This window comes from Cynara cardunculus (assembly GCF_001531365.2).
Source record: "Cynara cardunculus var. scolymus isolate 2C chromosome LG 1, CcrdV1, whole genome shotgun sequence".
Taxonomy (NCBI): Eukaryota; Viridiplantae; Streptophyta; class Magnoliopsida; order Asterales; family Asteraceae; genus Cynara; species Cynara cardunculus.
The window spans coordinates 16248103-16261955 of NC_037528.1; the positions used below are offsets into that span (position 1 = coordinate 16248103).

Here is a 13853-nt window from a genome sequence, read left to right on the forward strand (position 1 = left end):
TAAAATATAATTAGTATAATTATCGAATTCTAACAAAATAATTAAGTATTATCTTATAAGAAAATTATATTACTAAACCAAATATAAATTACTTCTTTATTGAACTTAAATTAAGTTATAATTAAAAAATTACACAAAAAATGAGAAATTTTAAATAGTTAATTTGATACTAATATCGATATAATTTTGTCAAATTTTTATGATATCTTCAAATTTATATTTTATTCAAAAATAAAAACATGATCATTTTTTCAAAATCACACAAGACATATTATAACATCGATTGAGATAAAAAATAAAATAAAATATTAAAATCAAGAAGTATCTCGCTGCATTCCGTGAGTACCCTTCTAGTAGTTTTATTAAGTGTATACTTCTAGGGGTTTAATGTGTTATCTATCTTTAGTTAAGGGTCCAGTTTGAAAATATGGCTATATAAAAGTCACCTCCTAATATATTTCGACCTTCGGGGTCTTTTGGAGTATCATTTAGGGTCTAATAAGTTTATTTAAAGATAATGAGTGGGTTTAATTGCTTAGATTGTAACCTTTACCTATTTTATTTAGATTCCTGTTCAGTTTTGAACTCTCGTATCAGTTAAGATTTAATTCATCGTATTTCTTACCAAAGTGAGTTTTCTTATACCCATTTTAAACTGAAATGCATAATCTATCAAATTGATTTGTACTTTAATGTTGTACCTTATTGGTATGTGTTGAGTTTATTGTTGTTACCTTGTTGGGTTATAGCATTCGGTACATGTTGTTTGATCTTAACACCTGTGACTTGGTGACTATTACTGGAATAAAGGGATTTACGCGCAAGAGGGAAAACTATAATCCACGAATATGTTCAATTGTGGTTCCACTGCCGATACTGATAGCGATCCTATCAGCGTGTGTATTTTTATAAAAACGACCGTTGTAGATAGTCGTATTTAGGTATGTAGTATTGCGAGCCTACATTGTGAATACTTGATTAATGGTTGTATATTACTGGATTATTTCACTATCAGGAATCCTCACTAGACTCCATGGTGTCTAACCCTCATTTGTTTTAGAAAATATGCATTTCAGGACATAATTGCTTAGAGGCTAAAAAAAAGGTAAAGTGCAAGGTTTGCATAATTGGACTTCCCTTTATAGAAGCTAGTCAAGAGATTGATCATTGTTTTCGATCATATTTCTTCTTTTAGTCATTTTGTATATCAACTATGTTTGAACTTTGATATATAATATTGTTCGGATCATTATATAGTTTTATAAAAATGGATCAAGTTTGTATTTTAAATTTTGTTTTGTTTTGTATAAATTCATGTGTTATATGTATTTCTATCTTTGTTTTGAGTCTTTTGACAGGTTCATCAACATGTATTCATTTATATAATTCTCTTTTTGATTAAAAAAAAAATTTAAAAGAGTAAATCACACCTTAGGTTCCAGTAGAGATGGCCAAATCGGCCCGGCCCGGTCCGGGACCGCCGGAGGACCGGGACCGGGACCGGGACCGACAAAGGACCGGCCCGGGACCGGGACCGGTAAGGACCGGTTATGGGATCGAAAACCGGGACCGGTTATGGGACCGAAAACCGGGACCGGTTGAGGTTTTTGGTAGTTTTGTGGGACCGGAACCGGTTATGGGACCGACTATGGACCGGCCCGGCCCGGCCCGAAAATTCAAATAATTTTATAAATAAATGTATTTTTAAATAATTTTATAATGTATTTTTATAAGAAAACGTAATTTTAATTATATTAAAACGCACTTTTAAAGTGTATTTGAGTGACCCAATTGTAAATTTTATAATGTATTAAAAATATATATCATTAAAAAAATAAATCTTATTTTTTTAATGCGAGGACCGGTTGGGACCGGTTGAGACCGGGACCGGCGGCCCATAACCGGTTATGAAGTACCTATACCGGTCCTATCATTTTCGACCGGGACCGAGATCGGGACCGGTTACGCCGGGACCGGTTATGGCCGGTTATGAGAAAGGTGAGGACCGATTGGGACCGACCCGAGACCGGTTTTTGGCCATCTCTAGGTTCCAGACTTCCGGTAGTTTGTTTATGGTCTCTTTTTTAAAACAAGTATATTGACTTGAGCATCCCCTTGGTTGCATTTTGTTTTATTAATGGTCCCTATCCTTAACGAAGTTAAACTTCAATCCGTTAAATAAGGGGAATCTTAATCAATTTGTCGTTATCTCGATTTTGTAATTAAAAAACTAAAAATATTATAAATATGTTAATATAGGGGGTTTCAAATACAAACCACTGAATTCTTAAAATCATACAAATCAATCTTAACCGTTTATCTAACCTAATGGATATCTGATCCATAAATATTCGGATTGTTTCCTAATATGATGGATAATCATGGTTTGGAAGCAACTCCTCTATCTCTCCCCTCTCCCTATATATACATGCATACACACATACATAAAACGTCTCTCCATGATCGATGGCCCCCCAACGTCGATGATACCCAAGCATCCCTACCGGCCACCATTTTTGGCTTCACTGCACAACATAAATACATAGACACACATACAATATAACACACACATAAAAGATATCCTTCTCGTTCTCTCTTATCTCGATCTCGACCACCCCCTCTCTCTTATCTCCTCTCTCAATCTTGAACACCCTTCCGGTTACCCATTGATCATATCCCGAAAGTGTGTATGTGTTGCAGCAACACACACATCTCTTTGATTGTATAATACACAACATTTTTGATCGACCATCTTTGTTAAAGTAATCACACACTATGCAGGTGATTTGGGGGGGGGGGGATAAGGAGTTGCAGGTGAGTGTTTTTGCGTCTGTTGTGTGTATATGAGTGATCTGTGTGTATATGTATATGGTGTGTGTGATTTGTGTTTTTAAGGGGATAAGGAGATGTAGTTGTGTGTATATATATATAAAAAGATTGGGTTCATGTGAGACTAGACTGTTTTCGCAAGACCGGTATGACCATTTTATTTGTACTTGATACTTCACACTATGAAGGCAAAAAAAAAAACAAATCTTCAGAGCAAAAACACTATGAAAATTACCTTCACAACGTTTTGCTGTGAAGTTTCAAGTATAAAAAAATGGTTTCACGGGTCTCATGAAAACAAGTTGGTCTCATGTGATCCCATATATATATATATATATATATATATACACACACACTCACACACATACACACACAAGGTCAGGTTCAGGGAAAAACCGCAAAAAAATAAAAAACTGAGGAACAACCTGACAACCATTTACCTAGAAGGTATGTACACAAACTGGTAATTTTAAGCAATTTGACTAGTATACACATGTGCATAACACGCTCACATGCATAAAAACCAAGATCCAAGAAACAACTTCAATGCAATATGCATATGTGTATGCCGTCCAGATGAACAGTTACCAGAATATTCCTTAATTTTTTTTTATTTTTGAGATTTTCCTAAATCTCCCTACATACATACATACAGTCCGTACAATATAAACATACCTACCTACCTACCTACATATATGGGTCAATGCTGTTTGGAATAAAAAATTGATTAAGAATCTAAGGACTATCCATAACAAGACATATTTATCAGGAATATGAATATCTTATTGATCATGTTGATCATAAATTGATAAATGTTCATCATAGAGAGGGAAACATGACGCTATGAATAGTTTCATAGGGAACTACGACGTAATTTACACAAAATTCAAATAGCAATTAACTGTCGAAACACGTGGATGACTATTATTTGCTGATGTCTATAGATGCCAGCTCATAGGAAATCGTCAAGGCCCACAACCTAACCGCCTCTATTTCAACTACCTTGCGATCAATGCATCCTGCAATCTCAGCCATCCATTTTGTCTCTACCTCCCTCTTAAATACCGAAATCGCCAATGATTTTCATCCCTATCCTCCGACCACTCCAAGAAACCCTAATGAGAATTCACACGCTCCATCCTTCTCTGTGCCAATCTTCTTCGATCATTGCAACTTGTTATTGGGTTAGATCGGTTGGCGATCTAGATTTTCGATGCACTTTTTGCTATGATTCTCGAAGGATAGGGATTACATAAACGAAGGCGAGATAATCGATGCACGCATTTGATTTTTCTCCTTGATTTACCAATCATGGATGGATCGTATTCAGTCAGAGGCGGATTTACCGATTCACGCATCAGATCTACGATTCTTGGCTTCTTGAGCGAGACAAATGGTAAAGTTGTCTTTCTGATTTGTTCTGTTGATGCAATTTTTGCTGTTATAATTCGTCGATCCATTAGGATTGTTATGGTATATAAGTTTTTCTTATCAGATCCGTTGGTGAGTCGGTTAATTATTAACCTGTTTAAGCATCTGCTATATTAATATTATTGGTCATCTTAGGTAATGATTTTCTTTTCCAGTACTAGCCATGTTGGCAGGAATGGCAGGATTCGTAACACCATTATTAGCAGAATTTTATTTGGCATAACGTTCGACTGCTGAAGGTTGTTGTCATGCTATGCTACTCAACAGGACCTATCTTTGTAGGGCTCGGGGGTCTGTTTCCTTTGATGAGGTTCGTGTGTTGTTGATGGATGTTGATGTCAGAGATGAAATCGATTTGTTGTGGAAGCTTGGTGATATGATCTAGGATGAAAATTTGAAGTTTGAAGTTTGCTACCAGGTTTGTACTTGGATGTAAGGCTACCCTGACGGGTCTCGTATATATGTGTTAATTGGCCTTTGCCATGATGGGTACGCTCGCATGGCAGGTCACCAGATCCTAATAAAAAAGAAATATTTTTGTTTTTGGGGGGAGTTCGCACGGTGGTTTGCCGGGTTCTCCCCCTGGTGTTGCGTGCTCGTGTGTGTGTGTGTGTGGTTGTCATATCGTGTGTTGGTCGGTTTATTTTTATCGTTGTTCAAAGTTGCTTACAAATCGTGGGAACTGCTTCAACATCCAGACCGCATATGCAAGGAATAAGTAACCTGACGGCAAAAGGTATATTTAGCCAAATTTCTCCATATCGTTATCAATATTGAGAGAATAGTAAAAATATATCGCTATCAAACTATACTATAATAGATCACGCTGATTCTCCCATCTGTGTAGACATTGAAGAGTTCAGTTCCATTACATCATCATTGAAGAATTCAGTTCCATTACATCATCATTGAAGAATTCAGTTCCATTACGAACCATTGAAGAATTCAATTGATTAACCAAATAGCTTATCGATATGATTTGGCTTCATTATTTTTTTATGTCCCATTATTTTCCAAGCAGATTTAAAGTATGCAATGTAAAGGCTACAATCATGGTATCTTTTGCTAATTCGCCTGAAGATCAGGCATGCCCACCGATATCCTACCTGGTGCAACAATTTGAGAAGGGTTCCAAATTTGTGTTTGAAAAACGTAACGCAAACTATTTTCGAGGTAGAATCTGCAAGTTATTTGTAATAGGAAACCTAATTTCATAGCATATACAAAGCATGTGAAATTGCAATTTGCTTGAATTACATCGAAATCTTAATAGTTAGACACGTGTGGTGTGTTGCTGCTATATCAGATATTGTGCATGCTAAGTCTCAATTTTGGTCAACGTCTCATATCTCCATTATTATTCTATAATGAGTCATATATTGATTTGAAGCTTGTAGATCATTGTTTATTTCATAGCAGGTAGAGCTTAAACTCCATTGTTCATGTATACTTCTGTCAAGTCTTTAGGTTCTTGGAACAAGGTTACTGTGTAGTTTGTTTAATCAGAATTTTCTTGTGGTTTCTACTGGGTTTCTGCTACCATTCATTTTGGGTTGAAGCTCAAGATACGGAGGACTTTTATAGAGAGTGGATTGCATATCATCAAGAGCAAAAGAATGAGAGAATATCTGACGGGTAGTGATGGTGTCATTTTCCCATCTAGGCTCTGGCTGTAGACTTGATTTCACTTTGGTCTGAGACTGCAGTTCATCTCTTTCAAGGTTTTCTGGCATGGTGTTCCCTTTGTGACCTGTCATGATCTGGAATTGGGTCTTAGCCGTGTCTGGTTTGTGACTTAGTTATTTTGCTGATTTGCTTACTAATTTTGTATTTGTTAAAAACTTCCTTGACTGCCATGACAGGTGAGCTTGTGGGTTATAGTATGCAGGACTTGCCTCTTTATGTTTGCTCCGGATTTGTTAGTTTTTTGCCCACATGCTTTGACATTGTAGCCTACATGTCTTCTAACATGCACTCTGTTCATGATTCTTGTTTCGTTTGTTTCATATTTTTTAAGACTTGGAAATGTATAGCAGTTTGGTAAATGCGAAATGTATTGCAGTTTTGTACTGATTGTATTATTGGATAAATAAAGACTGCAAGAATCAAAACATTTTGCAGTTGGATTATGCAAACATGCTGTTGAAGACTGGTTAGAAATATTCATTCTACTGGTTGACATCTTATTTTGCACTCTGCAACGGCTCATCCTTTTTGTGTATGAAGTGAGTTATTCTATCACCTCTTACTCCAAGTTCTTGCAATGGTATTGGTATTCAACAGTTTAGCTTGCAATACTAATGTCAATGATTGTATCTGAGCGGGCAGGGGATTCTGTTCGCTTTTCCTTTGCATTGGGCTGACCTCTTGTCCCCTTAGCTGCTTATTTGGTTTAAAAAGTTCTATTGGTGCTTTTTTTAACAATATACTCTTGTTTTCAAGTTCAAGCTCAAATGAATTTTTCATGGTAGGGCTCGAGCTCAAATGAATTTTTAACAGTAGAGATTGAGCTTGAGCTTGAATATTTTCTCAATGTTTGAGCTTGGGTTTGAACTTGAGATCAATTAGCTTGTTTGTTGGTTTGATTTTAATGGTTTCTATGTTTTGATTATGTGATTTATGAACATTTGGACATGTTTGACTCAAAAAATATGTTCTAATTGCTTGCCTTGAAAATTTTAACCTATCTTTTAAACGGGTCTAATATTGGTGTTATGGAGGCTCGGCTCATTAATTTAAAAGAGTTTTGGTGTGGTTAAGATTGACTCGAATTTGAGTAGCTAATTAGATATGAACGACTTATTTTATTGTTCATGAAAAATAGCGTGTTGGATTATTGGTTTTTCATTATGTTAGCTGGATTTTATTTTGGTTACATCTCTTTTTCTTTGACAAATACTATGATTTACATGAAGTGGATTTTGGGTGCTCATCATTAAGACGGTCTTTTATTGTTTTTTGAGTAGGTTTAAATTGCCAACATTTTCTTGCAGGCAAAGATTGTAACCCACTGAAAAATTGTTTATTTTCTGGTGAGAATTTCAATTGATGGGTAAGATGTTTTCTTTAAACAACTAACAGGTACACATTTTGAATCTCGAGTGATAGACTGTAAAACAACGTCTTTACCATAAAAAATGGGTAAAAGTAAGATTTGATTCTCGATGAGAAGGTCTGTAAGCTCGAGAAATGGTAAGAGTGCTTAGGAAGGCTGTGTTAAATCATATTCCTTCCTGAGGTTGGTGGTTCGAACCCACCCAGACCTACTACATGTCCTGAAACCTTTATCGTGGCAGCTTTTAATATGGGTCAAATGAAGTTCTTCTCAAAGTCAATGAAGTTCTGTAACGATGAATGGTGGTTGGGCTTAGTCTTCCGTTTTCTCAAGTGGTGCTACTTTACAATTCCGTGTGTTGAATTAATCTTGTTTGGTGTTCGTTCAAGAAAATAACCTTGTTTGATAGTCATGCTGTTTTGTTTTTAGCTAAAAGGCTATTCTCCATGTAAATCTTCAATCCTAAATTTGATTGAACATTCCACAGGAGCACTATTCTCTCAATGTTGCAGTTCCTTTTAGAAAGTCAATGGAGGACTGTAACACCCGGATTTTTTTCTCCTTTTTGACCCACCTTTTCCATCTCAACCCTTACCTAGTGAGTTTTCGTCTTCCATTTAGGTCCTTAACCTCCATGTAAAGAGTGAAAACCATGGGGAAGAGTGTTAAGAGGGGGCTTCACCGTGGGGGAGGGGGGGAGCAACCTTAGGAAAAAGAAAAGGAAAGAAAGAAGAAAGGAGGAGGGGAAGTTAAACTCATTCTGGTCCACGAAGAAGCAGCAAGCTGCTGCGTCTTCTCGTCACGCCTCGGTTCGGCAGCAGCAGCAGCAAGAAAGGAAGCGCCTGCATCTTCCTCGACCAGCAACAGCAGCAGCAGCAAGAAAGGAAGCGCCTGCGTCTTCCTCGACCAGCAACAGCAGCAGCAGCAAGAAAGGACTGTGGTGCCCTCCGATTCATCGCAAAACAGCAGCAGCAGCAGGTACCACCTGCGTGCTTTCATCCGTTAACCAGCAGCACACAGCAGCGCCGCTGCCGGTTTCCCTTCGTTCTCGACTGCCTAAGCAGCGCACTGTAGCAGCAAAGCAGTAGGTGTCCACCGTATCCCTCGTTCCTTTATCTCCATTGCTCAACCAGCAGGTTTCTGTGCCCATTCAAACTCCCAACAGCAGCAGCAAACAGCAGTTGCTGCTGTCTTACTTTTACACTTCGCTGCCACGCCAAATCAGCAGCTGGAGCTGCGTGTTTTCTGCACCCTTCACGCAACTGTTCTCGCGTCTTCACGGCTGCTGTCTTCAGGCAAGACCGCGCACAGGCTGTTCCCGAGCACTGCACAGGGGCTGTTTCCTCACAGTCTGCGCACAGGCTGTTCCCGAGCACTGCACAGGGGTTGTTTCATCACCGACTGCACACGGCTGTTACCGTGTCTCGTTCTGCACTGCCGTGACCAAGCCGGGAGTCCACGCCTTCCCTTTTCTTTCAAGTGCACCCCGGTTGTTGCCGCTCGGAGTAGGAGCCACTGCATTGTTTAGTCCCGTCTTGACCCATCTCCTAGTTCGAGTTTTGGACAGCCCCTAACCCTTCTTTGTGAGTCCACTTTTACCGTTAAAATCATTATACTTATATTAATATTGTGTTTTATGCCTAAAGTCTTAATGCTTAGATAAAAATAACTATGTTAGATGAATCATATTTTGGTTGAAGGAGATGAACTCGGATGAGCCCATTAATGAGGAAAATTGGATTGGGTAGATGGTTTTGATCACTTTAGGTAGAATAACCATTTTTCTAAGCATTATTAGACGTTGAATTATAAAAATCTTTCACTAAGTGGCTTGAGGATTCCTTTTGCATGGGAAATGATCATTCCGTTGATTTTCTTCATTAATGGCTATTTTGGTGAAATTCTTGAGTGTTGACCTTGTAATCAATAATATAAACATGGTTAGATGATATTTTGATTGTTGGAATAAAGATTGAATCCAAAATATGGATTTTAGCCTATTTAGTTGGTGAATTTGACAGCACCAAATCTACCCGAGATGCTGTTTTGAATGTGCGATAACTTCCTAGTCGTAGCTCGGATTGCTACGATTCTGGACATTTTAGAAAGCTCATATGTAGATCTAAACCTGTCCTTTAGACATTTTTTAGAAATAAGACTTCTAGGTTGGTTATATTTGCGTCTCAAAACTGATAAAAAGCTAATTTTGAGCTGTGAATTATAGTGCCTAAAATGAGTTTAAATTAAGTTTGGTTAAGTTTTTGTTGTCGGACCTTTATGAAACTTTGGGTACATATTACAAGTGTTAAATAAGCTCACTTGGTCCTTCCAGAGTGACCGTTGGACGATGTTTAGACGTATATGGACGTAGAGCCTAGGTTGGCTCGATTTTTGAGTATCATAAAGCACTGTGAGTTTTGGGGCTACTTAACTTGCTATTTGCTAGACATGTGTTATCTATTTGCGACTTGTTTCCACGCTCATCCATGTTATGCTTATGGTACCTTTCCAAGTGTGCCACTCGAATGTAATAGGCCTAGTGGCATGGAGGATCATTCCTTTGTTTTCTTGCGTGAAGGATGGTGTGAAGTGAAGTTAGGCATTGCGATTATTGTGTAAATTCCAAACCACCTTCACGCTGTCACTTGAAAATAGACATTGTGATTAGTATGTAATTTTCGAGGTAAAGAGCTTAAGATCACGACCGACTATATGACTGGCTAGGTTGAGGCCAATGGTATTGAACTTACAAGCGATGCTCTCTAACGTCGAATTATGACTCACTTCGTGCTCCGTCATCTTCGGATGTCTTGACTTTCCCTCATATTATTTATGACTCATTTTTCTATATATATAAATATCGTACGATACTACGTCATTATTTATATTTATATAGTGCATGTATATCGTTTTATTTTTATTCGTGGGAATGATAGTGTAAGTTGGTGATAGGCATTGTGATTATTATGTAATCACYAAATCATCCTCTCACTTTCACTCGGTAATAGRCATTGTGATTATTGTGTAATTACCGAGGTAAAGAGCTTAAGATCACGGCCGACTACATGACTGGTTTAGGTTGATGTCGATGATATTAAACCTGTGAGTGATGCTCTATAACGTTGATCTATGACTTACTTTGTGTTTGTCATAATCAACGGTAAATCGGGTCTCCCCCGTCATCTTCGGATGTTTTATTATTCCATTTCGAGTTATTCAGGTCTTACTGTCTCTATTCCTGTTTAAAGTTACGTCAACTATTTACATGTATATTTTTATGTATGTTTCTTTATGTTTACGTAAACTCTTTTATTTGGACTCATTAGGCGTAAGCCTAACCCTCTCTCTTTCTTGTTATAATTACTTTCTAGGTTCCTTTATCGGTGAAGCTCTAATTGGTTGAGAGAAGCATTGGTTCGTGAAAGGCTCTTTTGTAAATATTAGCCTTGTTACTTTTGAACGTTGCGTTTTTGGATGTTACGGCTTTTTTGGGTTTAGACTATCTTTTGTTGATTGGGTAACAATAAGGACTCTCAAGGTAAACCAAGGAGCCGTTCATCAAACGCTTACACGGTAAGTGTTTATTGGATGAACGTGACAATGATTAAAATTTTTATCTGGTAAGAGGCATAACAAGTACCGATAAGGTGATAATTTTATCCCATGAGTGAGAAGAGTCCAATAAGTGTTTACCAACAATCTATTTTGATAGATTGGAAATATTACTCGTAAGGTAAGTAATATCCAACGAGCACTTGGTGGATATGAGCGTTTTTTAATCATGCTCGGTTTGTGTAAAGGACTTCGTTTTGGACATTTTGAAGATAATAATTGTTTGTATAATTCAGGTTTTAAAATGACAAATATGCAAAGAGTAACGAAGGAAAGAATTACGTGATTCAGACTTTTATAAGATGATCCACTTGAGTAAACATCATGAAAATAATGTAGAAGCTACAACTTACACAGATTCAGTCGGTCTTCACCTACGAAATATTTATTCACCATCCTTGAACAGGCCATCGACAATTTGGATCTGGTCGCCATGATGAAGACCGTACCGCCATCCTCTCTGCCGATGATCTGTTGGAGGAATCACTGCGAGCTTCCTTCAAGGAGAAGATTTGAGCTACAAAGGCCCAGGCTCCATTTCTTCTATGACTATTGCTAGATTCATGAGAATCATCAGAGAGCTTCTGGTAAGCCATGAATCTGGAAGTCGAAGTGGAAGGCGATGCAAAGCCTGAGGTCTTGGATCTGGTGAATCTGTTGCTGTTGAAAGAGATTGATCTCCTGAAGCTCCTGCTCATCAGATCATCCATTTGTTTCTATCTCTCAACTGAAGGTGAAGGTCGTCGTCAAGGGGAATATATAGATTCCTGAAATAGTTAAAGACTTTTCAAACTTAATTAAATAGTTGCCACCATGACTTGCACAGCTCATGTGAATCCTTACGTGCCTTCAAATGAGACTCATACCTTGTATTTTATTCATAGAGGCTTTTTCTAGAGTGAATTACATGTTTTGTCCATGTGGTTTAATTTTTTATTGCATAACGTAGAATCAAAAGAAATAACAAGGGTTGGATTTACGTGAGAACAAAAGTTTTTCGTAAGACCCATAAGACCAATTTATGTTAATTGATCAACTTTATAAACTAATGATCTAAAGTTGCACGGTAGTAATTTTGTGATTATTGAGAAGTCTCGTGGCAATTTTATGATTATGAATGTTCAGATTGTAGATCTAATCCAAGGGTTGAGAATTAGTCTTACGGGTCTCACGAAAAACCCTTGGTTTCACATGATCTCAAGTCTACATAGAGATCCCGATATGTTGGTTGTATTTTTACTCTCATCGTCCTCGTAAAACCTACCGCTGTCTGGCCACCCGAAAACCATATCTACCATCAACTCCACTATATACTTCACCTTCTTTTCTTCATTCATTTCAGGTTTCATCAAGCTCTAAATTGGATTTGATGAATTTAGTGGTAGACATTGTGGTTGCAACTCATTTTGGATCCGATCCCTTTAATTAACTCCGTTAAACAACTCAGTTATGGGTATGTTTGTTTTTTTACTTTTTTTTTGGTTGCAATTGTCATTAATTATTGCCCCCAACCCATTCCAACCACTCTTATTTTCACGGACCACCTCCATGTTTGCTAACCTCCTCTATCTTGGATCTTGGTCGCCACCTAAAACCAATGTGGCAACCACCATCACCACCGCTAATCATGGAACACCACCACTGCCTACTCCACCTTGACCTCCATCGTGCACCATTCAAAACCCTTCACTCCTTTGTAGGCTGTAGCTCTGCTAATACCACAACACCACTGCCATTCACCTCCAACGCTGCATCAATCTATAGTTTCAGTTACGAGACAGATCTTAGAAGGAGCAAAGTTTCTACTAAAAGATACTGAGAGATCTTTGGTGTGTGTATTCGAATCAAGCGGAAAAGGGTGACAAAGGGGATGGTGGCGAGTTGGACTTGGGAACCGTTGTGCACTGGTGGTGCTTCCATAAAGACAGGGCCGGTGATCTTATCGCCATTGTGTGTATGTATGTACATATGTATATGTGTATAGGCCAATGATCGTATGAGAAGCGTTGTAAAAGATCTGAACCCTTGAGTACTTTTAATCTCATGTTCACTTATGAACTCTGCTTAGAAGCAAATTGATCCGGTGCACCACATTAGTGTTGACATTCGATTAGGATTGATTCAAGGATGAAGATCTCTTCTTATGTTTCTCAGACATAACTTTATTTTTTTTTATTGGAACTCAACTCTATGTATATATATTTATAGTACTTTTATTTTTAACAAAAACAATGAAATAAAATTGGAAAACACCAAAAAGGCCCTCACTTGTATCATTTTTCTAACGACCGTGAATCACAAGTACCAAAATCAAAACAAATTACAAGCGACAGTGACCATCGGTATAATAATTGAAGTTGAGCAAAATAACTGAGTGGGAACGTACCATAGGGACCAACTTTTGTGGGTTTTCTAGAAACAACTTTTTGAATTTACATGCGTCTTTCCGTTTAGGATGGTTTATGTTTGTTTTGCCCATCCCTTAATGCATAAACACATCACTCAAAATATTATGACTACAATTATAATTACGATTACAAATACAAATACAAATACAAATACAAATACAAACCAGCTGATAATGTTTATTCACTTCTACAAAATCACCTTCTAACATACCATAGGAACCAAACTTGTAATTGACTAACCTTAACTTTATCAAATAATACTCCATCTATCCGCCCCCTCTAATATGTAGTTGAGTTGATAAATTGGCAAAATGAATTTTTCTGAACACAAGAGAAGTGTTCATAAATTGGTAAACATAAGTTAACTTATTTTTTTAAGTAATCATTTGAATGCAAATAAGGTACCTTATAATCTAGTTTATTGATAAGCTATTTGGAGTAGCTTATGATAATCTTTTTGACACTTTTTCCAATTTTAACCCTGACTAATATTAATTATAAATAAATATTAACTATTA

At 37.3% G+C, this 13853-nt stretch overlaps 1 long non-coding RNA gene across 2 annotated transcripts; it reads left to right on the forward strand.

Moving 5' to 3' along the window:
- The first annotated feature begins 3897 nt into the window (after positions 1–3897).
- On the forward strand, positions 3898–5513 carry LOC112519775. 2 transcript variants are annotated; one of them, XR_003069947.1, is made up of 3 exons: positions 3899–4225; positions 4416–4996; positions 5108–5513. It is a non-coding gene; the product is annotated as an uncharacterized LOC112519775 (long non-coding RNA). The 2 variants fall into 2 exon arrangements; XR_003069946.1 differs by having other exon boundaries at positions 3898–4996.
- The last annotated feature ends 8340 nt before the right edge of the window (positions 5514–13853 follow it).